Below are 27429 nucleotides of genomic sequence, written 5' to 3' on the forward strand. Positions count from 1 at the left end.
GTCACTTCCATTTCCGACCCTTCCTACACTGGCCTTTAAAGCCGCCATTTTGAATCACTATTGCAGTTCTGTTTTGGACTCAGTCGAGTGAACAACTCACAACCTTTACACTACCCTTTTGCAGCCAAGGCACATTATACGGGTGGCTGCCTCAAACTTTTATGATGTCTAAGTGTTGTTCTTGTCACAATAGATAGATCTTTATTTGTCCCAACGGGAAATTCAGAATCTCACAAAATATAGAAATATCATTAAAAAAAAAGAACATCAACCTCTTCAAAGAATTAGAAAGAAACTAAAATTTAAATTCTGACTTGGCTAAAGATGAGAGAGCTGTCTCAGTTAGGCCTGATATTGCCATAAATATAAAGAAGCCCCAGTGGTGTTTCTTGACAACATTCTGCTGATAATTTATTATCTAAAAGCCCTCAGTGCTGGTGTGTCACACAGAAGATGTGTAACACTATTCACAGGCCGATCAATTTTCTCCTCCATTACTACATCCAGCAGGTCCAGAGTGCTTCCCATAACTGAGCCTTCCTTCTTAACCATCTTTTGATGTTAATATGGTGGGTCTTTCTGAAAGATGTAGAAAATCACACTGCCTATCACAGAGCTGTCCAACTTGTGAAGGATGTCACTACCCACATTACAGGAGCGCAGTTTCCTTAGAATGAGTCTGTTTTCTTTGCCATTTCTTCTTTGTTACAAGACCGGTCCAGCTGGTCATTGATGTGGACCCCCCAAGTACAAGTCCCACTGCACTACTTCCATATTCACTCCTTGAAAAGTGACCAGGGGTTGAGGCTCTTTGGTGTGTAAAAGTCAAAAGGCAGTGTGTTGGTTTTGCTAAGGCTCAGTTGCAGACAATTCTCTTTGCACCAAGAAAAAAACTTCTCCACCTGACTCCACTGTTCTCTTAATTCTATAAGTTGCTGTTTTACTTTCAGTTTTGCATCCTATTACATTTTACTTATTTGGTTGATGCATTAACCCAAGGCAGCTTACAACATTTGAGATACAATTGTTTCCCTTACTTTGGTTTTTCCAGTAGGAGTACAGGCAGGTGAAGTGACTTGGTCACGGTGACACTGTGTCATTAGCATGTTTGGCAGGCCGCCCGGGACGCCCCTGCAGCATATCTTCAGGGGGAGCAAGAATGGGAAACCCAGTATCTCCCCCTGGCCGTTAGATGGCAGCCTCCCTGGGTTGCAGCGGTGTCTCGGACTCCCCCAGGGCTTCATGGGGGTTGGAGTGTTGTGCAGCCCTGTTCGGTTCCGCAGGTGCCGCCAGGGGGTGCTGCAGCTGGACCCTTCTGGGCACTGGTTTCACAACACCCTTCAATGGGTCTTCAAATGAGTGTCTCCTTATAATTCCAAAAGCTAAACTTAAAAGAAGTGGTGAGGCGGCCCTCTGCTGTTAAGCACCTAAAATCTGAAATAGCCTGCCAATAGGAATTCGCCAGGCTGATACAGTAGAGCAGTTTAAAACACTGCTGAAAACACATTACTTTAACATGGCCTTCTCATAACTTCACTTTAACTTAATCCTGATACTCTGTATGTTCAATTCATCATAATAACTATTCATGGTGGCTCCAAAATCTGTACTGACCCCAACTCTCTCTTCTGTTTCTTTTTCCGGCCTGCGCCACCACCACCTACTCAAAGCATCATGATACACCAACATTGATGGACTGAAAGCCAGAAGTCTACGTGACCATCATCATCAGGTCCTTCAATGAGAACTCTAAATACAAAGAGGACTGTTTGACTTATGTTAGGTAGAATGCCCAGAGGGGACTGGGCGGTCTCGTGGTCTGGAATCCCTACAGATTTTTTTTTTCTCCAGCTTTTGGAGTTTTTTTTGTTTTTTCTGTCCACCCTGGCCATCGGACCTTACATATTCTATGTTAATTAATGTTGACTTATGTTTATTTTTTATTGTGTTTTCTATTTTTCTATTCTTCATTTTGTAAAGCACTTTGAGCTACATTTTTTGTATAAAAATGTGCTATATAAATAAATGTTGATTGATTGATTGATTGATTGATTGATTGACCCGGAAGTGCCTGATAAAAGGAGCCAGCAACCAGTTGGGTGGAGGAGGACAAGGTTGCCTGGGAGGAGTGGTGTTTTGGTGTGTTTGTTGGTGCTTTGGGACTGTGTTGTGCCTAAGGGGGTTACAGGGAAGACGTACCCTACAGGTGAAGACAAAATAAAAGATTTCTGGGTTTTTATACGTGCCTCCGTGTCCATCTGTGTCGGGTCAGGCGTCTATATAGCGCCTTATTGTTACACAGGACATGAATCCACAACCTAAGGCTTTTATACTTAAACTAGCAAAGTACCTGCGCTTCGCAGCAGAGAAGTAGTGTGTTAAAGAAGTTATGAAAAAGAAAAGGAAACATTTTAAAAATAACGTAACATGATTGTCAATGTAGTTGTCGTAGGCTTATTTTAGTATTGAGAGTGAATCTGATGATTGTAAAGTGTTTAATTTATGATTGTAAATGTCATGTATGAGAAATGCACATTTGTAGAACGTAAGGATCTCTTTGTAAACGACGTTTGCAGTTCTGCCCTTGGGCTGTAAAATGACCAGGCTGTCTGCTGAGCTTACTCTTGAGCATGGCCATGTGAGAAGCAATCTTGTGTCAAGTCAATGCCGACCCTTTTTTTAGAGTCTGGCCCTGTGACGTATTTATTGTCATAGCAAAGCAGACCCCTACTGGAAATTGGAGGCGTTGGAATTAGAATGGGAGGTCAGAGGGTATGAGTGGGATGCGAGGAATAAATCCAGTCTCCCCTGAGTCAGTTCCAGTGAAGACAGTTGCCTCAATGAGGTTCTTGTGCAGAGATCTGATCTGAAGCCTGGTGCAGTTACAAAGTTTTGGTGATTGTAAGTTTCATAGTAACATAATTGGAGTGCCAACCTTCAAGAGTATGCGGAGGCATGCCCGGAGGATTAAGAGTGCGAAGAAACTAAATGAAAAGGCAGGAATCTCCAGCAGGAAGACGTGGAGCAAGGTGAACAATAACAGGCTTGAAGCGGTGGAGTAAAGAAGAAGGGAGCAGTGAGCACGACGAACAGCTGAGGAAAGTAAGGAAGCGAGTGAAGAGGCACATGAGCGCGGGATGTCGTTAATGTATACAGGCTCGGAGCCAACCACGTGGTAGGTGCGCGAACAGCAGCTGTGGGGAAAAAGGAAGGGGGACCGGGGGCGGCCCTTGTGCGTCTCTGTCGTGAAATAAATCGTCTGTTAATGGAAATAAGGAATGAAACCGCTAAAAGGAGAGGTCAGTTCTGAAAGTTCCTTACGGCATAATGGTGAGAACCGCCAAAGAGAAGACTTTATTTTTTCAAAAGTTCGTTATGGGGCACGGTGCGAAATGAAACATACTTAACGTTTGTAAGTACAGTGCAAAGGGTGAGCATGGGAAATTTGGGCTTCCTACGTAAATTTGGAAGTCGCAGAAATAGTGAGGAGGGGATACTCCTATCTATATATACAGTTTAGGGGGTACACCCATTTTCCCCTCCTTGGGTGTTGCAATAGGACATGAAACACACCTAACTTTTGTAAGTACACTGCAAAACTCTGGTTGCGACCCGAGCGTAATTTCCCCATAAGATTATATGTAAATACAAGTAATCCGTTCCAGACCATACGGACTGTATGTAAATATATATTTTTTAAGCACAAAAATAGTTAATTATACCATTGAATGCACAGTTTAATAGTAAACTAAATGTACAAACATTGAATAACACTGAGAAAACCTCGAACAACAGAGAAAACTAACATTGTAAGAGTTTGCACTACAACCTTATAATTCGCTCGCTGTAAACACTTTTTTATGAGTTTTCAGCACAGGGAAAAAAAATGAAATGCCACTTCTCTTGTGAAACTTTTCAAACCATCCTCTACTGGCTTTAAATTCCTCACCTTCGCCACTTGAAGAAGGATTACTTTTCAGCAAATCACCATGAATCTTCCTGGCTTTCTCGCATATGATCGCCTCACTTACGCTATCCCCTGCAAGGTGCTTCTCGTTCAGTCACACTAGCAACATTTTTTCCACCTCTTCCAGCACTTGAGGCCTCTGCTTGGTTAACATTGTAACTCCTTTTGCAACATCAGCTGCTTTGTTAGGCCCTGTATAGGCAAACAAAAGAAAATGGGAAACGGAGAATGGGAAATTATTGTAGCGTAGGGAAACTGGCCGCTAGTGTTTTTGTTCACCATTAGAGTGTGCGGTCGTGAACAGATGCAAAATTTTGGCAAACTATTTGATCGTAACCCGATTTGTACGTGTTTGGAAACGTTTGTGACCAGAGGTTCTACTGTCAATTGAAAGTGAGGGAATTAGTGATGGGTCAGTGAGGGCTTTGCCTTTTATATCTATAGTTACCACATTGTGTACAGGCAAGAATCAATGTATTAGTGTACGCCAGCACTTCTCAGTGTCAGATTTGACATGCAACCTCTTTCTGCATAATCGATGCATAATAATTTCCCCATGGGATTAATAAACTTTTATACATCGAGCTCCCACTTCGGAGATAGTCTTGTCATGGCTTCCTTGTCTGTTATGCTGCGTAAACCGTCATTAAAGAAAGCTAAGTTATTTCTCCTATGTGATTTCTTACTGCCGTATCACTAAAGGAGGGGTATCGCCTTTTAATATCATATCTATATAGTTTTGGGTTATGTAACAGGCTGCAATTACAAAAGAACTTATTCCAACAAGGGAGTTAGCACCCCCTGCTGGATAGAGATGTGTCTAGAACTTGATTGGAGTCGCATGGAAAGGACATTCTTTCCACAAATGTGTATAAAAGGTCCACAATTCAAACTGCATGTCAGGACAAAAAGTACTCTAGGAAGTTCAAAGAACGTCCCCTACACCTCTGCGATCAAATTCTGGTGAGGCATAGATCGGGACAAATGGATGACACCATTTTGAAAGCTTTGGCTGTTCCCAGGACCATAGTGGCCTTAGGTATTGTAAAGTAGAAGAAGTTCAGGCCCAGCAGAACTCTTCCTAGAGTTTCTTGTATAGCCAAATTGACTAACTTGGCAAGATGGGCCATGGTCAGGGAAGATGACCAAGAACCCATATACTGTAACAGAGCTTCACCAGTACTCTGCTGAGATGGGAGAACCCTGCTGGAGGATTGACCATCTCAGAAGTACTCCATCATATGTATCAGATAGTAACGGTAGAGTGGCTGGACAGAAGTCACTCTTGGGTGAAAGGCATTTAAAAGACAAAAAGGACATAAGGAAAATGATTCTCTGGTGTGAATAGACAAAATTTAAACTCTTAGGGTAGAACGCCAAGGACTCATCACCTGCCTTATACAATCTCTGTGGTGAAGAACAGTGGTGGCAGCATCATACTATAGAGGTGCTTCTGAGAGGTGGAAACAGAGGAACTGGTCAGAAGTGATGGAAAAATGAATAGAGCCAAATATAGAGAGATCTCCTTATTCCAACAAGGGAGCTAACGCCCCCTGCTGGATAGAGATGTGTCTAGAACTTGAACACCTGCTGCAGAGTCCCAGCCATCTCCGAGTGGGGCAAAAGTTCACTGTTCAGCACAACAACAACCCAAAATATGCAGACAAGACAACTTTGGAGTAGCTTCAGAACAAGTCTCTTTCTGACTGTCTTTGAGTGACCAAGCCAAAACCCAGACTTGAATCTCAGAGAACATCTGTAGGGAAACCTGACAATGGCCGTTTACAGACATTTCCAATCCAGTCTAATAGAACTTGAGAAGATCTGCTAAGAAGAATGTGATAAATTGCACAAATCAAGGTGTGCAAAACTTGTAGAGACTTACCCAGGAAGCCTAATTTCTTCTACAAGGGGTCTTACAAAGTACTGCATTATTGGTACTTATATACAGTCATATGAAAAAGGTTTGGGAACCCCTCTCAGCCTGCATAATAATTGACTCTCCTTTCAATACAAAAGATAACAGTGGTATGTCTTTCATTTCCTAGGAACATCTGAGCACTGAGGTGTTTTCCAAACAAAGATTTTTAGTGAAGCAGTATTTAGTTGTATGAAATTAAATCAAATGTGAAAAACTGGCTGTGCACAAATGTGGGTCCCCTTGTCATTTTGCTGATTTGAATGCCTGTCACTGCTCAATGCTGATTACTGGAAACACCAAATTGGTTGGATGTTAAGCCTTGAACTTCATAGACAGGGGTGTCCAATCATGAGTGGTAAAAGGTATTTAAGGCGGTCAACTGCAAGTTGGGCTTCCTTACCTTTGACTCTCCTCTGAAGAGTGACAGACAGCTTGGGATCCTCAAAGCAACTCTCCAAAGATCTGAAAACAAAGATTGTTGAGTCTCATGGTTTAGGGGAAGGCTACAAAAAGCTACCTCAGAGGTTTAAACTGTCAGATTCAACTGTAAGGAATGGAATCAGGAAATGGAAGGCCACAGGCACAGTTGCTGTTAAACCCAGCAGGTCTGGCAGGCCAAGAAAAATACAGGAGCGGCATATGAGCAGGATTGTGAGAATGGTTACAGACAACCCACAGATCACCTCCAAAGACCTGCAAGAACATCTCACTGCAGATGGTGTATCTGTACATCGTTCTACAATTCAGCGCAATTTGCACAAAGAACATCTGTATGGCAGGGTGATGAGAAAGAAGCCCTTTCTGCACTCACACCACAAACAGAGTTGCTTGTTGTATGCAAATGCTCATTTAGACAAGCCAGATTCATTTTGGAACAAAGTGCTTTGGACTGATGAGACAAAAATTGAGTTATTTGGTCAGAACAAAAAGCACTTTGCATGGCAGAAAAAGAACAACGCATTCCAAGAAAAACACCTGCTACCTCCTGTCAAATATGGTGGAGGTTCAATCATGCTGTGGGGCTGTGTGGCTAGCTCAGGGACTGGGACCTTTGTTAAAGTCGAGGGTCAGATGAATTCAACCCAAGATCAACAAATTCTTCAGGATAATGTTCAAGCATCAGCCAGAAAGTTGAAGTTACACAGGGGTTGGATATTCCAACAAGACAATGACCCAAAACACAGTTCGAAATCTACAAAGACATTCATGCAGAGGGAGAAGTACAATGTTCTGGAATGGCCGTCACAGTCCCCTGACTTGAATATTATCGAAAATCTATGGGATGATTTGAAGCAGGCTGTCCATGCTCAGCAGCCATCAAATTGAACTGAACTGGAGAGATTTTGTATGAAGAATGGTCTGAAATACCTCCATCCAGAATCCAGACACTCATCACAGGCTATAGGAGGACAGCGTCGAGAGGCTCAAAGGAGCAAAAGGAGACTCAACTAAGTACTGATGTCATATCTCTGTTGGGATGCCCAGATTTACACACCTGTCTAATTCTGTTATGATGCATATTGCATATTTTCTGTGAATCCAATAAACTTAATGTCACTGCTGAAATACTACTGTGTCCATAAGGCATGTCAGATATTCAAAGGAAGTTCAGCCAATGAGAAACAAAAATCCAAAGAATTAAGAGGGGTTCCCAAACTTTTTCATATGACTGTAAATGAGAGATTTCATTTTCTGCTTTTTTAATAAATTTGCAAACCTTTCTGAAAACAGGTTTTCACTTTGTCATTATAGGTGATTGATTGTAGATTGATAGATAATAATGACAAATGTATCCATTTAAAATTAAATCTACAGCACAATAATGTGTGCAGAATGTAAAGGGGACTGAATGCTTTCTGAATCCACTGTACACATAGTCTTAAACATGATTAAGGTAGGGCCAGGGGGGTTAGAGCCTATCTTGGCAGCAGGGGGAGCAAGACAGGAAACAATCTGGCATCCATCCCAGGGCCCACTCAAACTAACACCCGCAGTGGAGTCAGTTTAGAGCTATGAGTAAAACTTCTACATGTATTGCCTTGTAATTGTAATTGTTGCATTAGTATTGGTGGTAGTAGTACTAGTAGTAGTAGTTAATTGCATTTCAACCAACATACAACACAAGGAAAGACAAAATTAAAGTCATAAACAGGCAGTGGTCAGAAGCCAGGAAAACAAATTAAACCAAAGTACCAAAGCCTAAAACACTAAACAACATCACAGATTTAGAGTATACCCAAATTACAGTTAATTTTAATTCTTGGCCTTAACTAACACCCTGAAAGTCATCTGGATTATGCACAATCCAACAATAGTATGGCTGTCCAGTCTGAAAATATTTTATACATGTAGCTGGAAGTCAATATAATGCATCCCAATGGTTCACACTTGTTTCCAGTGGCACCTTCAAAGCCAACTCATTCAGCACTGTAGCCCCATAAGACACTGTTTACTGCCTAAAATATTTTTAATTTAACCATATGTTCTGAAATAAAGATAGTTTTCACTCCAAACCCATGTACACAGTTTCCATTGTGTCAGTCAAAAAGACGCAGCTTTTTTACTTTTATAGGCACTCTGCAAGCACATGAAGTTATATCACTTTACAATATTAAATTTAAATTGATATGTCCTGGTAAATGACTACTCAATATTAGCCTGGTGTGTACAACTGCATGTTTGTGGAGGAGTGTGCCCGTAATTGGTAGGTGACCTGTGCAGTATGCATTCTGTCCTTGCCTCCACAAACTTTTACAGGAAAAAGCAAGTTTACAAAATGCTATGTCATTAACTTAAAATGACTGTGTTGGTAAGTACTTGAAATGACATGCTGTTATTCAAGGATGCTACATCTAGCAACTGACTGCTCAATGTGTAATCTCAAACTGTCTAGTTTATTATTAAAGGAATCCATCCAACCTCTTTACGATTAAAGATTTACCAAGGCAGTTGTTATTACTTTTTATTTGTCACTTGCCATGTTTCTGTTTTCATCCATAAATCTGTAATGCTATGAAATTGATAAGCCTGTATAATCCGGTTAGACGCTGGAGACAAAGCTGAATGCATCATTTGACAGTGAGAGGGACCCCCTCTCTGTGGTACCCACTCGTCTAATTCAAAATAGCCTATTAACCTAACATGCATATGTGTGGAAGAGAACATGCAAACTCAACACTCACGTCAAATGGGCAGGCGAGTGCAGCCCAGAATTCTGTGAGGCAGTGCCACTAAGCAGTGCACCGCCATCTGCCTAGATCGTGAACAGATCAATTTAAAAACTGCAGTTGAATTTTTATTGTTGTGAAATATGTGTAAAATACAGAATAATATTTTACTAAGCATATTATTTAAGAGTACACTTGGCCTAATAAATTTGCTAATGTTCAATAATATTACATATTTTCTTTGTGAAGTATTTTGTGGGATAGATGCGTGGCTTTTGCATTTTTGGGGCAGACAGCAGACTCCCATATTGTTTATGAGAACTCATAAGGAATGGTACCCTTCAGAGATTATACTCCTTTATGCAGGATTTCATGTTTTATTAAAAAATGATTACCAGCACTGCTATGTGAAAATCCATCCATCCATTTTCCAACCTGTTGAATCCGAACACAGGGTCACGGGGGTCTGCTGGAGCCAATCCCAGTCAACACAGGGCGCAAGGCAGGAACCAATCCCGGGCAGGGCGCCAACCCACCGCAGGACACACACAAACACACCAAACACACATTAGGGACAATTTAGAAACGCCAATCCACCTAACCTGCATGTCTTTGGACTGTGAGAGGAAACCCACGCAGACACGGGGAGAACATGCAAACTCCATGCAGGGTGGACCCGGGAAGCCAACCCGGGTCTCCTAACTGCGAGGCAGCAGCACTACCACTGCGCCACCGTGCCACCCGCTGTGTGAAAATGTAAATTAAAAATCAGCTCAGAAAAGCAAAGTTTACAATAATAAGTTAGCATGAACATACATTACAAAATAAAGATGGGATTTCTAAGCTATAGTATTATGCAATCACTTTCTTTGTGGATGTTGAGTTCTGAGCTTCAGCTTCCTTATAGCAACTGTTAACTCCAAGCACTTTACATATGAGTTGATTATGATTGTCATAGCTCCTAAACATAACTTTCTAAAATAAATAAGAGCAGCATAATGTTGAAATGTCGCTCTTTTTGTTCAACCTAAAAAGGCATTGTTAATTATACCAAATACAAAGAGCTACTCCCAGCTGCTCAACTTGCACTGACGCCATGACTCTACTTGTTTAATGCCAGTTGGCAAGCTCTTCGGTAAACAAAATGCTGACTCAGTTGCAAAGGATTATGCTTGACAAAATTCTTGTAGATGGGCAGGAAGGAGTACAGGGCCCTGTTAAAAGTGTTGGGGTGCCAGCTGGGTCACCTCATTTAATTTTGTGGCAGTTGTAGCTGACGTCTTTGTAATGGAAGGACTAGGGGAGATAGCGTGCTCAGGACATTATCTTCCCCAGATCATTAGATGGAAGTCCCCTTCCAGGGGTTTGGTGGTTCAGCCCTAATGAGTTCTGGGGGTATTGCCAGGGGGTACTGCTGGGACTGCAGAGCTCTGCTTCACTGGGCTCCCACCTTACCTGGAAGTGCTTCCAGACCAAGCCCAAGCTTCGGTCTTGTCATGTCTGGACTACTAGGGGGAGGCATCTTGTTGGCTGAGGTCTCCAGCATTCTGACTGTGTCTGGATTATCCAACTCCTTTTCTGCACTCTGTCTGTGGTTTTACATTTAGCTAATGGACAGATGTTGTTGTTTTTCATTTATGTTAATTGGTTTCTATTTTGTTTTTGATGTATTTGAACAAATCTGTATATGTTGTGGTTCTGTATTTAGTGAGTGGTATCATCTGATCTTTCATCTTGCCTTGACAGTTGTTGTGTTACTCTGCACCTGCACTTGATAAGGAGTGCTGTGCAAGAACAAAATAGTTTGTACTATTGTATTGTATTTCTGAGGTGACTATGATAGATTGGACATCTAGCTCTGGGAAGAGGATTACTTGGTTCTGTTTTGTGTATTGTATTAACCCCATTTTTGACACCCATTTCAATCCCACCCTACCTGGAAGGTGGTTTCTCTGAATTGCCTTTCCCAATTTTTTTTTTCCCTATAAGAGAAGTTTTCTCTTGTCATATCAGAGAGTTAAGGCTGGGGAGCTTTCAAAAAACTAGGCCTGTTAAAGCCCATTGTGGCATTTGTTGTGTGATTTTGGGCTGCACAAGAAATACACAGTTTTTATTGCTGCTGCAACTCTCCTCTGGCAAAGAGCACTGACATGTGTCACCAAGCTGCTGGAGAAGATTCAAAATGCACCCACCTAGGTGGGCACATGTCACTCCTCTTTTCATATCACTACTTTGGCTCCCTGTAGCAGCATGTAGATAGATGTGAAAGGCACTATATGATAGATAGATGGAACCTTATACTCAATCGATAGATGAAAGGCACTATAAAATAGACAGATGTGAAAGGCACTACATAATCAACAGATAGATACAGATAGATGTGAAAGGCACTATATGATAGATAGATAGATAGTGGAAGAAATGGTTAAAAAGAAAGTAAAGAACACTCCTGATTTAGCAATAAGGAGTAAGCCTTGAAGCTTGCCAACAGACTAGTCAATGGTTCACCACGTATGTATATGGAAATACTTGTGAGGTCCTCTGCTCCTTCTGGACCACCCAGGTATGATGATGAACGACGTCTAGTGATTCCACAATCCCAACTCTTTTCTTTTTTAGTTCCTAGCTGCCCACCTCCATTCAAAATTCTGATTTACTCAATGTGTTTTAAGCTTTTGAAGACTGTCTTCTTTGGTAAAGTTCTGTCTAACTGATTTAGCCTGACAGGTTTTTGTAACTAGTTTCTGTTTTGTTTTTCACTTGTGATGGTTAATTTTGTACCCTTGTCCAGTAACGCTTGATTCAAAACAGTCCCCCAAGCTGATGTTTATTCGATTACGTTCGCTTTTTATAAAGAAAACGCACGAGTGATTTCAAAGCATTCAAAAGCATTTCTTATAAACCCAACAGATGAAAACGTTTCGCCTTACTATTGTCATCCACGATTCAGACTTGCAAATTGTGCGCCGAAGACGATTAGAAGTAATCTTGTATAATGGGAGCCTGTGGGAGTGGTCGGTGCGCGCCCAGCCCGGCACGAGTGGGCGGTGCGTTTGGATGGGCGGCCGAAGAAGTCGAAGAAACGCCGCCTCCTCTTTTTCAAGCTTCTTTTTTTTTTCTTAAAAACACTTGAACTCTGCAGCGGCAAGTGCTCTCAGTGTAAAAAGTATCGAAGAGACGGCTATGCACAGGTAACAAGGTGGGCGCCTCGACGTAGTAGTTTTAGAGGGTTTCGGAAAAGTTATCAGGGTACTTGTTAATGCATGGGAGCGACTGAATGGAAATAGGGAAACACAGTCGGCCTTCCTGTGCTTTCTTTACTTTTTTAAACGTGGGAGTAAGTGAGTGTCGCTCTGCGCATGTTTCCTGAATTTGGAGGGACGCCAGCCTGCGTTCCTTCTAAACGGGCTTTAAAGGATTTGTCTTTGTTGGCAAGAACAAAAGAAAACAAATAACTTTTCGACGTTAATTCGTTCGTTCGCGCATGCACACTAGCTGATTGGTAGAGGTGTGCCAGGAGGATTCGGGCAGGCGCCCCTGTGTCTCCAGCGACTGGGAACATATGTTATTGTTAGCGCAGGTACTACTCTTATGTTTTCATGTAATTTTTTTTAATATGTTCTAAAATAGGGCGTTACTGCAGCGCATGTGGTTGCCACTAGCTCAGGTACGAGTTTTTTTATGTTTTCATGTACTTTTTAAAATTAATTTTTATGTGTTTTAAAATAGGGCGTTACGGCAGCGCATGTGGTTGACACCCTTCATTAATCCAGCTTCATAAATTCGAAACCCAGTCTCGATCGTTGTTCGTGCGGAGTTTGCACGTTCTCCTCGTGGTTGAGTGGTTTTTACTCACATCAAAGAAGCATTAGTGTTATGTTAGTTGATAAATTCTAAATGAGCGATGTTTGTGTGTGTTTACATTTTCGCGATTTCGCCCAGTGGGGAGACTGGCCTCCCATCCAGGGTTGGTTTCCGCTTTGCTTCCAGTGCAGACTGAATAAACAGTTACGCTCCACCGCCCGAAATTTGTTTAAGTAGGTTTCAGGATGCTGTATTAAACTAACTGAGGGGAAAACAGCAGAATAGAGTTTATGGTTTACTTTTTACCTTTCAGAGTTATATTATCCATAAACCTTTTTGTTTACTAAGTAATAATTGTAGCATTAAAAAGAATATGTATACAGCATGCTTGTTTTCTTTTTTGCCAAATTGATATAAATAACCCCGTGTACAATCTTGTCTTGTTCTTGACAAAATTATAGAAAAAAATGCTACATTAATGAGACATTAAATGTAATGGGCTTTGAATGCAATCTTTTATCTTTTTGGTTGAAGGCAAGCCCCCACAGCCTGCATCGTGCTTCGTCCCTGTTGATAGATAACTATATAATTTGACACCTTGAATCCAATCTATTTTTTTGTTTAAAGGCAAGTCATTACAGCCTGCATTGGAGTTCTTTCCTGTTGATAGATAAAGGTATAGTATGACAAACGTTTTGAAAATTTTCAGGTAAAGAAGGCCAAATTTTAAGAGATGGGGTAATTCTCTGAGACAAGGAATGCAGAGTATTTGAGGTAAAGTTAGTTGTTCTTGCTAATCATGGTGCTGGTGACATTTTGCGTGATGATTTGCACCTGCAAGTAAGAATTTCATTTTACTCTGTACATGTCACGATAAAGCCACTATATATGTTGTAAATCCAAAATAGATATGATTTTTATACCACTTGCTGTGTTCAAAGAGTGCCCCCTTCCTGGCATTATCTAGGTATTGTTTCCAAACTTCGGAGTGAAATTTAAAAGGGGGTTGGATTGTTTTTGGACTAAATACGATTGGTGGTCCCAGTTTGATATGAGAATAGGGGCAGCTGTGGGGTTACAGCCGCTGGCTTTGCCAACAGTTATATGTCAGACTCCTGATCCACCGCTAGAAGACCAGTCTTTAAAAAATTCAAAGTCTGGGGCTTGAAGTGCAAAAGTGTGCGTAAGTAAAACACAACCAGAAATTCTGCTTTACAGGCCTGGAGAGATATGGTTCAAATCCCGGTTTTTGGAATTGTCTGTTTGAAGTTTGTATATTAACCTTGTGTTTGAGGGGTTTTTCACCAAACGCAATTGCTTTCCCCCTTTATTCCAAAAATGTGAATGTTTAATTGGCTCTTTAAAACTGGTTTTGTGTGTTTCTGTGTGCTTGCACTTGCATATAAGTGGTCCTTGCAGTCGACTTGGCACCCTGTTTTGGGCTCCTGCTGACTCTGACTCTGAAGGAGATTGAGAAGGTTGTGCTCTGTAATATTAAATCGCATCATATTGTTATGTTCAGACCTTAACTTGCTCATTATCAGTATTCAGTTTGTGTTCTCCCCATATCTACAGGGATTGTTCTAAAAACATTGTGGTTTGCTTCCCAAAGATATACAGGATAGGTTAATTTGCAAGTCTAAATTGTTCGTTCCAGTATGATACTGAGCGGGGGCCTATGGTGAACTGGTATCCTATCCAGGACTGTTTCCTTTGTTGTGCTAACTGTAGCTGGAATAGGCTTGGCAGCACAGGTTTGAGAATGTTCTGGTATGTTTAACATGCTAGGCTGTGTTTGCCTTACATTATTTATCCTGACTCTTTCAGGGCCCTATGCTTATATAATTTTTTAGGAGCACTTGTGTCCCCAAGTTACAAAGGGGCACAGTGAAAATGTAATTTTTAATATACTGTAACATAAATACAACGCCTATTAAACAGATAAACTGTGCCCATCTTCAAGTAGACATAGGAAGTTTAATTGACAGATTAAGATGACACAGAATTCTGAAAAAATCCATTATATTTACAGAAGAAATGACAGCAGGCATTAGGCATCTCAGTTTATCGAGCCTTTTTCCAGTTTATTTGTAGTCATCTAGGCAATGCCACTAAATGTTTATGTGATCCAAACATCTGAAATACAAAATAATTTGTTTGGATCAGATTATTAAATGTTAGGACAAGATACAGAGCTATTAATCAAAAAAAAAACAAAAAAAACACACATACAAACACACTTGTAGTTTGCAGTAACATTAAGCGCAATCTTGAACAATCTTTTGAAGATAAAGAATTGTACTGGTGACAGCTTATCTCACGGAATTTCCTATTTTCAGTGTCAGTTTAAAAAAAAAACAGATATGTTGATTGTTCCCCTCACTGTACGCCATTCAATAAATGACACTTCAGAAATGGGTTTTACCAGTGGATCTCTCATCCTTTGTGGATTACCACTCAAAAACTGTGTATAACTTACCCGTTGCAAGTTCTTTCCCAGCATCTTTGCAGAATTTTCAGAACATAAGTTTTCTTTGCCATATTTGGTAAAGGGGAAAAAAAACAGGCACGTTCTCTATAGCTTACATTGGTTGACAGTAGTGTTGATACCTGCCACATCTTCATTCTTTAATGTTAAATCTGGCTCAGATGTTTTTGTTTGGTTTCCTCATGGAATGACTCTGCCTCGTTTGTTGTATCAGGGTATTTTAAAGTGCCATTGTTTTGTATTTCTGCTTCATATAAATTGCCTCCTACTCCTCACACAAACTACTTGTCGTTTACCAGTTCTCTTCATTTTGTGATCGTAAATTTCCAGTGCTGTTGGTGGTACAATTGTGCAGCGGTTAGTGCTACAGCCTCAGAGCTGTGCAGTTCTGGATTTGAATTTCACTCTAGATATTGTTTATGTGAAGTTTGCACATTCTGCCCATGTCTGTATGCGGATTTCTGGTTTTACTTCCACATTCTAAAGAGATATGCTAGTTTAACTGCCATTGGATGAGTCTGAGAACTATGGCTGCCACAATTTTGTAAACGATTAATTGGTCGACTAATTTATCGATTAGTCTAATGACTAATTTTGTCCACATAATTAATGTAGATCTATGAAAGCTGTACAGTATGTGAACATTTATTGAATAATTTTATATATGGAATTTGAGAACATCAGGAAATGGGCAAAAAAAAACTAAAGTAACTCCAGCAAGAAGACATTAACAATAAAATTTAAGTCAGAAAATATTTTTGATTAATAATGGACTTAATTTCATGTCAGTAGTCCAACTTGAAACAAAATGAAGAAACTAGACATTTCAAACTTCAGTCTTACAATGGAGGAACGTCGCCACATGCTCAGGGCTAAGGCTGGCTCTCTCCTTTGTGACTGTATTTCCAGCGGCTGAAAACAGTTGTTGGGAAGTCCACCACTATTACTGGGTTTTCACTTTTGGGAAGGGGATGCTCTCCAAAATAGGTTGCAATCTCCTTTCTCACCATTTAGCTGACAGTGATTTCTTCTGTATCTTCTGCATTGTCATTCTCCCATCATGTGGTTCTGAATCAGACCCTAATAGTGAGTCCAATAAAGACACTCGCCTCTTCTCCTCCTTAGCATGAACTGAGTTATTGTTCTCATTGGTGGACTATTGCTGCTTCTCCTGCTCCCTCATTCCCTTCTTTGCTTCCAGTGCAAGGATTTAAACTTTTAATTGCAGTTTTAATCCTTCTTCTGGAGTCAGGGATTTGACCGTACGTAATTTGGGGTTAGGGGCCGCAGCAGTAGCTCTTCTATCACCTCTATAGCTCATCTCCAGCTCCCATCTTTTGATAATTTTTTTGTGAAACCATCACCTGGAATGCCAGCACAGCAGTTGTGTCAAAGGTTGCATTCTGTGTGGACTTGAGAAGTCCTTTGAGTACCAATAGAGCACAATGCCGGCTCACAACATGGGGTTTGGGTGGGGATGGGGGGGGACGAATAGTAGAGTAAGAAAAAAATGATATTTTGTTTTTATTTTCTTTTTTAGTTGATTAGTCAATTACATTAATTAATCATGGCAGCCCTACTGAGAATATATATGCCTTAGAGTGGACTGCTATCCTATCCAGGCATGGTTCCTGTCATGTGTCTGATGCTGTCAGGATACGCTTCTGTCCTTGGGACACAATATTGGATTAAGCTTTTCTATTTTCATAGATACCATGTGCGTAAACGTGAATGCAAGAAAGCAACAGCAACACTTCCTGTTGTGATTTCTATGTTGTGGTCAGTCAGATGTCTTTTCTAGGTAAAAGCATTTCAGTTTCTGTTTTGGACAATTAATCAGTCTGTGACCAGTTCCAGCCATTAAGTAAAGATTAATTGGTTTCATACCATAGAACAGGGGTGCCCAATGCGTCGATCGCGATCGGCCGGTAGATCGGAAAGGTAGTGCAGATAGATCCCGTTGCATTCACAAAACATTTTTTTTAAACGTTAGTCTATCATATATCCTCCTTATGGCATTTGCCACTTGATTGACATACAGGATGGCCAGTCTGAGATCTCTTTTCTTCTAACACACTGGTCATTCCGCACACGCGATCAAACGCACGAGCTACTGCAAAACTGTGATCTAGTTAGCCTTCCAATTTATATCGACTAAAGGCGTGAGTGAAACTGTGTCTTATGTAGAAATCTTTAACTTCTGCCTGTTAAGCTATTGCTTTGATAAACAACATTGTAAAAGAAAACATAAGTAACATCATAAAAGGCTGATCAATTCATAAATTAGGTTAAATACATGACAGCCTGAAGTGGATACTTACTAGAAGGTATCTGCCCCCAAAAAAATGGGTTGGATTGAAAAACAGAAGCTGCATTTTGTACTATGCTGCTTCTTTATGTATACCATTGTTGTTGGTACTGATTGAATTTGTACAAGCAGGTTTGACTAGTATTGTATCCAGTTTCCCTTTTTTGCTGTTTTTCATTTGTTTTATATGATGTTGGCTCACTCTTGTACGTTTGCTCAATAGAACAATAGTCCAGTGGGATGAAAATCGAAGAAAGGCAGTCATTAGAGAAAATAAAATGGAAAGTAAAACATTAATTACATGTTTAGCACTGTAAGCATGTGTGATATAAGTTTCAGAATGTGTTTAGCTTCCTTTTATTGTTTTTTTTTTCCACTGTACTTTGTGAGAGGACACAAGTGATTAGAGCAGTGTGCTCATGATCAATGAATGGCTTGTTCACTGTCTAAGAAGGATTGTCAAACCTTCTCCCTATTTCAATTATGAAGATTTTTTTTTGTTTTTTCTAAACAAGAAAGGCAGCAAATGTGTTTTTTTGCACAGACAGGAAGCCCATTTTCAGAGTCAAAGCAAACTTTATTGTCATCTCAACCATATACAAGTACAGACAGAAGAAATTGTGAAGCTCAGGGTCCACAGTGTAACAACATGAAGTACAAATAATAAATTAAAAATAGAATTAAAATTGAAATTGAAAATTAAAACACAAACAAGACAAGACGTTGTGCAAAGACAAGACAAAAGTAGCAGCAATGTGAACATTGATGCAATGTAAGGTGTTTGCAATCTAGATATATTAATATAGTCAACAGATATGTAATATAATAAATTAATAGATGATAGCTGTTTAAGACATATGTAAACAATGACAGGTAAGAATGTTTTACAGCAGAAAGCATATCAAGAATGTCAAAATACTTAAAGGTCGGTATAAAATTTTCAGTTTTTTTTTTTTTTTTTTTATACATTTTCTGGTATGAATTCTTCCCGAGCGACTGCACATTATTGGAGTCAACTTTACAAGTTATGGTATGGCTCCTGTTCCAACAATAAATGCCTGGTGGGAAAGTGTCTTCAATTTGTGGAGGCAGCAGAAAAAAAATTGTAGGTTAGATGGTTGCCAGTAGGTGGTCATGTATAGATTAGGAAGAAAGCCTTCTGTAGAAGGATAAGAATTTAATCTACAGAAATTGTTTTTTTAAGAGTGTAAGTAAGATTGTTAGTACAGACGTGTAGGATAAGTATGAGGTAGTTTTGATTCCAGGTGTTCTTTGTGTGAAAATTGCAGAGTCTGCTCCTGATGTGGCTAAGGGTCTTTTTTTTTTTTTTTTAACAATATGAGATAGATATTCTCTTTCAAGGAAAAGGAGAAATTGTTCAAAATGGTTCCTTTTGAAAGTCAGTTTTATCTCTGCAGAAGCCGAGAAACTGGGAGAAAGAATAGTCTTCAGTAGTTTTAGTATTGCATTTTACATTTTAGTTATTTTCTGTTTATAATTTGTTCCTATATAAAAAGAATCCAATAAAAGAATGCAGTTGCCACACATGTTTGTTTAAACAGCACTATTTCAGAACTATTACAGCTATTGTCACAATAGAAAAACTTGGGCAATAAAAAGATCTTAAGTTTAATGTAGTAATTACCAGAAGAAACCAGAAGATGTCTTACTGTGCATGACATTCAAAACAGTTGGAGAAACAGAAAAAAAATCCATCTTGACAGGTAATACATATGAATAGGAACCTTAACATTGAGATCAATAATATTACATGCCTTCTAAACTACAGAGTGAATTAATTATTGAAGATGACAAAGATGATACCTCACCAGCAACGCGTTGACCTTGGAGCATAACCTATGTATAATATATAGACAAAAAAAAATTGAGCTCCTGCAATTTGAAAATCACATTACGTCAAATCGCATTTCACTGTGAAGTCAATTATTTGCACGGCTCAAGTTTTTTGTGTGCCAGGAATAGAAAGAACTCTAATGCAGAAAACTGTGTTACTCAGTGGGTTTGTAATAAACAGAGGTTTTTAATCCCTAGGAAGTCAATATAGAGAGTCGAGCCATAAAGTAGCTGAGTGGTGATAGATTCGACATGAGAGATACGGGGAAACAAGTGAAATGGCTATTGGATTCTTAGAGCGCCAATGTAGCCAATGATGCATTTTATACAGGCCAGGTACAATCTTAGGAAGATTAACAAAATACAACATAGCATCTTCTCTCACACATACAAACGGTGTTTGGTTTAATGGTCACACACATACTCTGAATACCAAAATCTGCAGCATACGTGAGGAGTAATGAAATTACAGGGCTTCCAAACAGCATGGATTGATATGGTTAAAACAGAGTTGAAAAGGTCTCTTCTGGCATGTTTTAAACACTGTTACAGATAGAATAGACTAGAAGCATTTCTTGTATTTTCAAACACTTACTGATTTAATAAATGGGAAATTGAATTAGTGGAGATATAATTAACGTAACTGATAAAATACACAGCATAAGATTCTGGATTTCAAGGTCATCTCTCTTGTGCAGGCTGTGTAATTTCAGTTTGACAGAACAGGAAATCATAACTTCAGTTTCTAAAATGAAACTTCAAACATGTACTTTGTGTTTCAGTGCTTACTAACCTAATGAAAAGCACCATCACTATTCATGCAGCACCCATTCATAGCATTATCAGTAGGTGTCTGCTGACTAGTGTAATATCCTAATGTGCTAAAAGTGTTGATTGTCATATCATTTTTTTTGCAAAAACATAAATGTAGATTCAAAATGCTTAAGTATACACTACATCAAAAGGGATTAATTTTGAATTAGAGTACAAGGAAAAAGTCGTAGACTTGTAGCTTTAGTTTCATTTTGTTCAATATAGCTTATTTAAAAGGTTTCTGTCTGCCTTTCACACCAGTCAAAGCAGAGAGAAATGACCTCCTGTATTCTCAATGACATCCTTAAGGGCTCGGAGGCGATTAATGCTTCTACTTAACACGCTACTGCTGGCAGGGAGTTTGAAAATATAATATTCACTGTCACTAATGCAACTGATACTTGATACAAATTTATATGTCTCTTAGTGTGTCCTAATTACATCAACAAGTTAAATCACTTGATGAGCAACAATTAGATAGATAAACAGAACTTTATTTGTCCCCAGGGGGAAATTTGGCTTTTTATATAAGATTTTTAAATAAATAAATAGGCAGTTTAAATGAAAGAAGGAAAAATGTTATCAATTGATGAAATGTGCAGATAGTTAATAGCCAATTTCACTATTTTGAATCCGGTGACAAAAACATTACCATGTAACATCAGCAGACATTCGGGAAAATATCACCGACGTCAGTCTTTCACATCATACGTTCACACACTATTTAAAACCACCTTTTCTAGCTAAGTATGCATGGTTAGCAAAAGTCTGTTTATTTCTTATAGACTTGATTACTGAAATGCATTATTTACAGGATGCCCTGTTGGTAGCTTTCACTTAATTTGAAATGCTGCTGCAGGGAACACTACAAGGCAGATTAGGACTAGTCGATGCACCACTGCACACGTTTCTGGCCAAAAAAAATCGGGTGTGGATGTTGGTATCCTCAATTAATCTTAAGCCACACAGGGTAAGTCAAGTTTGTTTGTCGTGCACAGAGCTGACTATATTTTAAGCACTTCTTGCTACTATTTTCATGTAGTTGAAAGTATAAACTGCAGGTTTTTTTTTATAAGAGAATGTGAAAGGGATACATAATGACTATGTACTTCACTCCAGTACATAAACGACAAAAAAGTTATCATTATGCAAATATATAATAATTACTTTTACATTCCTGTTTGAAATGAGGCTGAGTCATTGGTAAGAAGCTATGTGCATCTGATCTGCTCCACTTGTTTTTAATGTTCCCTGTGTACTGGGACTACATAACACACTTCATCTTGTAACTGCAACTAAATCTAATTTAATATATACAGTAAGACTGGTGCCCAGTACGCAGTAATTTGAAATTCTGAGACATAAACTTGCATATCAGAACTGCAGTGGGATTATACTCGGTGTGTAAGTTAATCATTATGATTTGCTGGAAAGAAATAAAATAAAATAACTCTTTCTAAAACGTTTGCTGTGCTGTTAGGATATGGGCTTAGGTCCACTCACGCTGGGGCTGTACTGGTAGTTGAGGACATTTTTATTTACTTCCATGAGTGCCCTAAATTAGAAAGTGTCCATTTCCAAAAAATATTTTGAACGTGACACTATTTTGTGCCTTGTTTTCTTTCAAATGTTTCTCCTTTGTTGTTTTTACAATCTGCACAGTTTGTTATGCATATAATATACTATTGATTAGTGTCACACCTTTGAACATTTTGTCTGTAAGGGTCTGTAATTATTTTTAGTAGGTATAGCACATGTATTGTGATGTTTTCTGAAGATGTTGCTTCTTGCACATTTAATATACACACTGGTTTTAGCTGCAGTCTTTTTTACATGCAATTTCTTCCCCTAAATGAGGTTTATTTTGAATGCATGTGATCTTCCCAGTAGGAACTTTAATGATTAGACTATTAATTGGCCTTTTTTCTAAAATAAAATTGGTGTTCTTCCTGTCTGCTGTGCAGCTTCTGTTTAGATAAATGTAAATTATTTTATTGCTTTTGTTCTTGACAGAACAGACACACACCCTTTGTTTGCTGTTTCAACAGGTGTGGGTAAAAGGCCAGCCTATTATAATGGGAAGCTTTGAATATGTCTCATTCTCCTCTAAGCAGTTGGCAATAGGCGGCTATTAAACGCAAGAGTGGGAACACAGAGGTCTGTGGTAAATGTCTTGCAGGTTCCTAAATTTACTTCCCATTTAGATATGAACAATCATCATTTCTGATTAACTTGAGTTCTTCTAATAAAGACCTCTCACTTAAATTTGTTTTAGCTTTCTGCATGGAGTTTGATGTCAGTCATCTGTTTGATGTTTTTGATTTTATGTATTGTTTTTGTGCAGTAGATTGTGGAAAATCTCTTGCTTTACTGTTCACTAGAGAGCGACACTTGCTCCACCCTCATGTTGTCCATACTTGTATAACAGGTTTGCAGTAGCAAAATGGAGAATCGTATTTTAACAGACTGGGGCTGAAGAAATAGTCACTGAAAAAGGTGTAAATACAAACTCCATAGAAATGGTACTTTTAAAATCCTTAAATCCAGCAAGATTTACATTGCTTCTTTATAATTGCTAATAATAGATTATACTTGGTGTGTTTTGTGCAAGGGTTTTGTGCGTTTGTTGTGAAAGTCTAAGCTTGCATTATTGTATTTTTTTTTTTTTAACAACTACCTTGCTGCTCTTGATTTTTAGCCATGCTGGGTTGATAAGTCCTGCATTTCTAAGAATTCATTTCTGAGCCAATTAAAGCAAAATTATTTAATGTGCTGTTTGTTTATCCATTTTCTTTTATACAAAACAGGCCACAGGAATTAAGGAGGTGAAGTTTGACATAAGGCGATTCTTTTCATGTTGCCACTATGACCACCATTTCGGCTAATTTGGCCACAGGTAAATTAATGACTTTTAATGCATTGCCATTTAAACGGGCCTAAACTGAAAGTTGTTTTCATGTCAGCCATCAATAACCCACCAATTCTTATGTACCTTTGTCATTTAGTTCACTCATATACGTTGCAGTTTTTATAAAAGTGTACACATACTGTTTCAATCATTTATGTACATGTTGTACAAACACAATATGAACATTATATTTATAGGCATATCCTGGGGATGTGAGTAAAGGCTGTTTAAATGTTTAGCTACTTTGAAAATCAAAACTGTTTAGGAAATAAAGAAAATATGGTAAGATTACAATGTAGCATTTGACAAGGAAGCAATACTTTTGCACAACTGTCTCTAATCAAGTAGGCAGTGTGGCGCAGTGGTTAAGGCTTTGGACTTCAGTCTCTGAGGTTGTGGGTTTAAATCCTGCTACTAACACTGTGTGACCACAAGCAAGTCGTTTCACCTGTCTGTGCTCCAGTTGGGGGGATTGAACAAATGTAACCAATTGTATCACTCAAATATTGTAAGTCACCGTGAATAAAGGCGTTAGCCAAATAAATAAATAAATATAACACTGCAAACTCTGAGAGACTCTGGGTGAAATAGATTGCTGAAAGTGGTCCTTCTCATTGTGCACACTCTGATGGAGTTGCACATTAAGAGCTCATAATTACAATAAGTATTCCCTACACTTGCTGTTTTTAAACTACTTGTAAAGGAGTACATGAGTGTCCCCTCATTTCAGAATATGTATGGGAGAATGTCAGGAACTTTTGCTGAAGAAGTAGTTTGTGTCCATTTCCAATATTATGTGTAATGTCAAAATAGGAATCTGTATGTTGCCGCTGTCTTCAAATGGCATTATAAAATAATATCAAATCGAAATAAACTACTTCCTTTTCTCAAAGTTAAATTAGCAAATCTCATATTTAGGGACCATGTATTCTAACTCCTTGCGCATTAATATTGGAATTATACATATTTTTAACGGTAATACATGTAATAACTAGGGGACTTTACCCTTTTATTTTATACTGTCAAGACATTCCAGATCTATAGATAGACTTGTCTTATCCAAAAAGGAAATTTGAAAGTCCACATGATCTTCCAGTGACAAGCAGAATACACAAAAATATTGTATTAAATTTTTATATAAATGGGCGGCACGGTGGTGCAGTGACAGCACTGCTGCCTCGCAGTAAGGAGACCTGGGTTTGCTTCCCGGGTCCTCCCTGCGTGGAGTTTGCATGTTCTCCCCGTGTCTGTGTGGGTTTCCTCCCACAGTCCAAAGACATGCAGGTTAGGCGTATTGGCGATTCTAAATTATCCCTAGTGTCTGTGTGCGTGTGCCCTGCCGGGGGTTTGTTTCCTGCCTTGCTCCCTATGTTTGCTGGGATTGGCTCCAGCAGACCCCTGTGCCCCTGTAGTTAGGATATATCAGGTTGAATGATGGATGGATGGATTTTTATATAAATATAAAAATTTATCTGCCAGTTTTGAGTTGCTGTACTTCGATAACAAATTACAAATTCTGTGTGAATATCTAAACTGCCCTTCTTTATACTAAACATTTGCCGAATGTCTTGGATTCTAACATTATTAGCCTATATTTGATGCAAAGCTGATCCTGGGAGGCTGTAGTGCCAAGTTTTTGTTCCAACCCAATTTCATCATGAGAAGTCAATAATTGCTTTTAGAGTCCAGACTGGTGAAGTGACTTGCTTATGGTCACACAGTGTCAGTAGCAGGGTTTAAACCCAAAACATCAGAGTTTGGAGCATGTGAACCAGTGCACCACACTGCCTACCTTTATCTGGTAACAGTGTCCTTATTGTTTGCTGGGCATGTGAACTAATTTTAGTAACCATTCAACCACAACATTTATTTATATAACACGTTTTCATACAAATGATGTAGCTCAAAGTGCTTTATAGGATGAAGAAAGAGGAAAACAGGCAGAATATAAAGAATAAAATTCGGCAACACTAATTAAGCTAGAATAAAAATAAGGTCCGACGGCCAGGGAGGACAGGAAAAAAAAAAACACCCAACTCCATATGGCTGGAGGAAAAAAAAAAAATCTGCAGGGGTTCTGAGGACATGAGACCACCCAGCCCCCTCTAGGCATTTCTATCGGTCAGCTCTTCCAGATTTTAGGTGCAGAACAGCAGAAGGCCCACTCACCACTTTTTAAATTTAGCTCTTGGAATTCTAAGCAGACCCTCATTTGAAGGTTCATAAATCATTAAAATAGTAGCACAGTAATCCTGATCTGAAGAACATCCAACTACAGATTTTTAGTTTCAGCCAGTTCTTTCTTTTAAATCTACCCAGTTCTAAGACTTTTTTTTTTTTTAACTTCTGCTTTTGTCACTCTAAGGCTATTTTGTTTTAAAGCAATTTTAATAATATTGTATGTGTTAAACAGGGAAATGAATTTTCCTGATCAGTTTTAAGATGTTTGCCTTTATTTTGTAATTCTTGTTAATTTGAACTACAGATACTAGACTTAAATGACATGTCTGTATTTAATATTCACATTTGATCCATAGATTATAAGTAGGAAATTATAGTTTGGAAAAGGGGATTTGATTTGATGAAAGGTTTTTTTTTTTGTTTTGTTTTTACATTCAAATCTGAGACCTTAAATGTAAATCTCACATCCATTTTGCCATGTATCCAGTACAGTATACAACTGGGAATGAGTTTTTGCAAAATGTATCTTATTTATATCTTGTTGATTTATGTCATACATTGAACACCGTCCTATGCCTGCCAAAGTTTGACAGTCAACAAGGCAAGATTGCTAGAGTTGATTATGACCGTTTAGTCTTGCCGGGATTATTGTCATAAAAGATTTTGCATAAATTGGCAACTCCAAAATGCAGGGTAATCCAATTTAATCATGTTTCTTTGGTTATGATGAAATAACTTCTCAATAGTAGTAACTTTGCAGTCATTCAAAGAATATCTATGAATTAATAGAAGTATAAACAAGTGTTTTGAATTCAAAAGGTGGCTTTTTTTTTTTTTTTTTAACTAAAGGTTTCTCTAAATAACGTTTTTTTCTCTCCTATTGTACGTCCCTTTAGAGAGTGCAACTACATCACAGCCTCCAAATGTGGACACAATTACTGTAGCAGGTAAATGAACCATTTTGAAATGATCTAACTTGAGCCTTTGTAAGTGTAACATATGACGGCTTTTCGTTGTCATTGTGCCATGATGAGAGTAATGCAAGTGTTATGGTTTAACCTAGATTCTATTCTTATACACTTCAGGGAGATTAAAGTGTAACTAACATGTTATCTGTATGTCTTGACGGAGGTTTATATAATAAAGAAACTAAGTTTCTGTATATTAGATGCTAAAATACCCACACTGGAACTTGAAATTTAAGCTAAGAAGCTCACATACGAGTTTCTTACTAGTTTTATTGTTATGTTGTTTTATAGTATTTGATTTGAAGGCCTATTCCTTACTGCACACTTGTAGGAATATGTTGCTGACACTTTATCAATTATTAAACATCTTCACATTAATAAGTAGCTTAGAGATCTGAAGTCACAGCCTTCAGTCAAACGTGCAAAACCAATTTAAAACATATAGCATGTGCCAGACGTTTGTAAGTCTGAGTAGAGAAGTCACACCAGCAGTCCTGGAGGAGTAGTAGGGAAGATAATGTGTCATTTTGTTTAGTTTCTTTTATTAAGTATGTGAGTAATGGAATACTTTTCCTAGTAATTCTAACTCTACACAAATAGCTCTGCATAGGTCTTAAACTCCACCAGTGGTGTCTGAAACAGTGAAATAGAGCAAGACCCAGTCTTTAATCAAGCTGCACCTCCTGTCTCCTAAATATGGAGGTAAACTAGTAATAGAAAAAAAAAAAAAAAAGATGGTGAGCTGCTGCATAAATCAAGGTTTATTATCCATCATTTCAAGTGCTAAACTAACTGAATCTTGTGTTTCATGCCGGACCGTTCTGAAATGTAGGGCCCTTGCAAATGAATTTCATAAAAACGTGCGTTTTGTTTCATCTGGATTTATTCCTCAATTCCCGTATACAGTGGAACCTCGGTTTGCGAGAATCATTCGTTCCGGAAACGTGCTTGTAATTCAAACCACTCGTATATCAAAGTGAATTTCCCCACAAAAAAAATCATGGAAACTCGGATAATTCGTTTCACAACCCACAAATATTTATATAAAAA

At 38.7% G+C, this 27429-nt stretch overlaps 1 long non-coding RNA gene across 1 annotated transcript; it reads left to right on the plus strand.

The window, feature by feature from the left end:
* Positions 1 to 12091: 12091 nt before the first annotated feature.
* LOC120524923 lies at positions 12092 to 26379 on the plus strand. The gene is made up of 3 exons (XR_005632866.1): positions 12092 to 12246; positions 23130 to 23218; positions 26308 to 26379. It is a non-coding gene; the product is annotated as an uncharacterized LOC120524923 (long non-coding RNA).
* Positions 26380 to 27429: the final 1050 nt, after the last annotated feature.

The sequence above is a fragment of the Polypterus senegalus genome, chromosome 3 (assembly GCF_016835505.1).
Source record: "Polypterus senegalus isolate Bchr_013 chromosome 3, ASM1683550v1, whole genome shotgun sequence".
NCBI lineage: Eukaryota > Metazoa > Chordata > Cladistia > Polypteriformes > Polypteridae > Polypterus > Polypterus senegalus.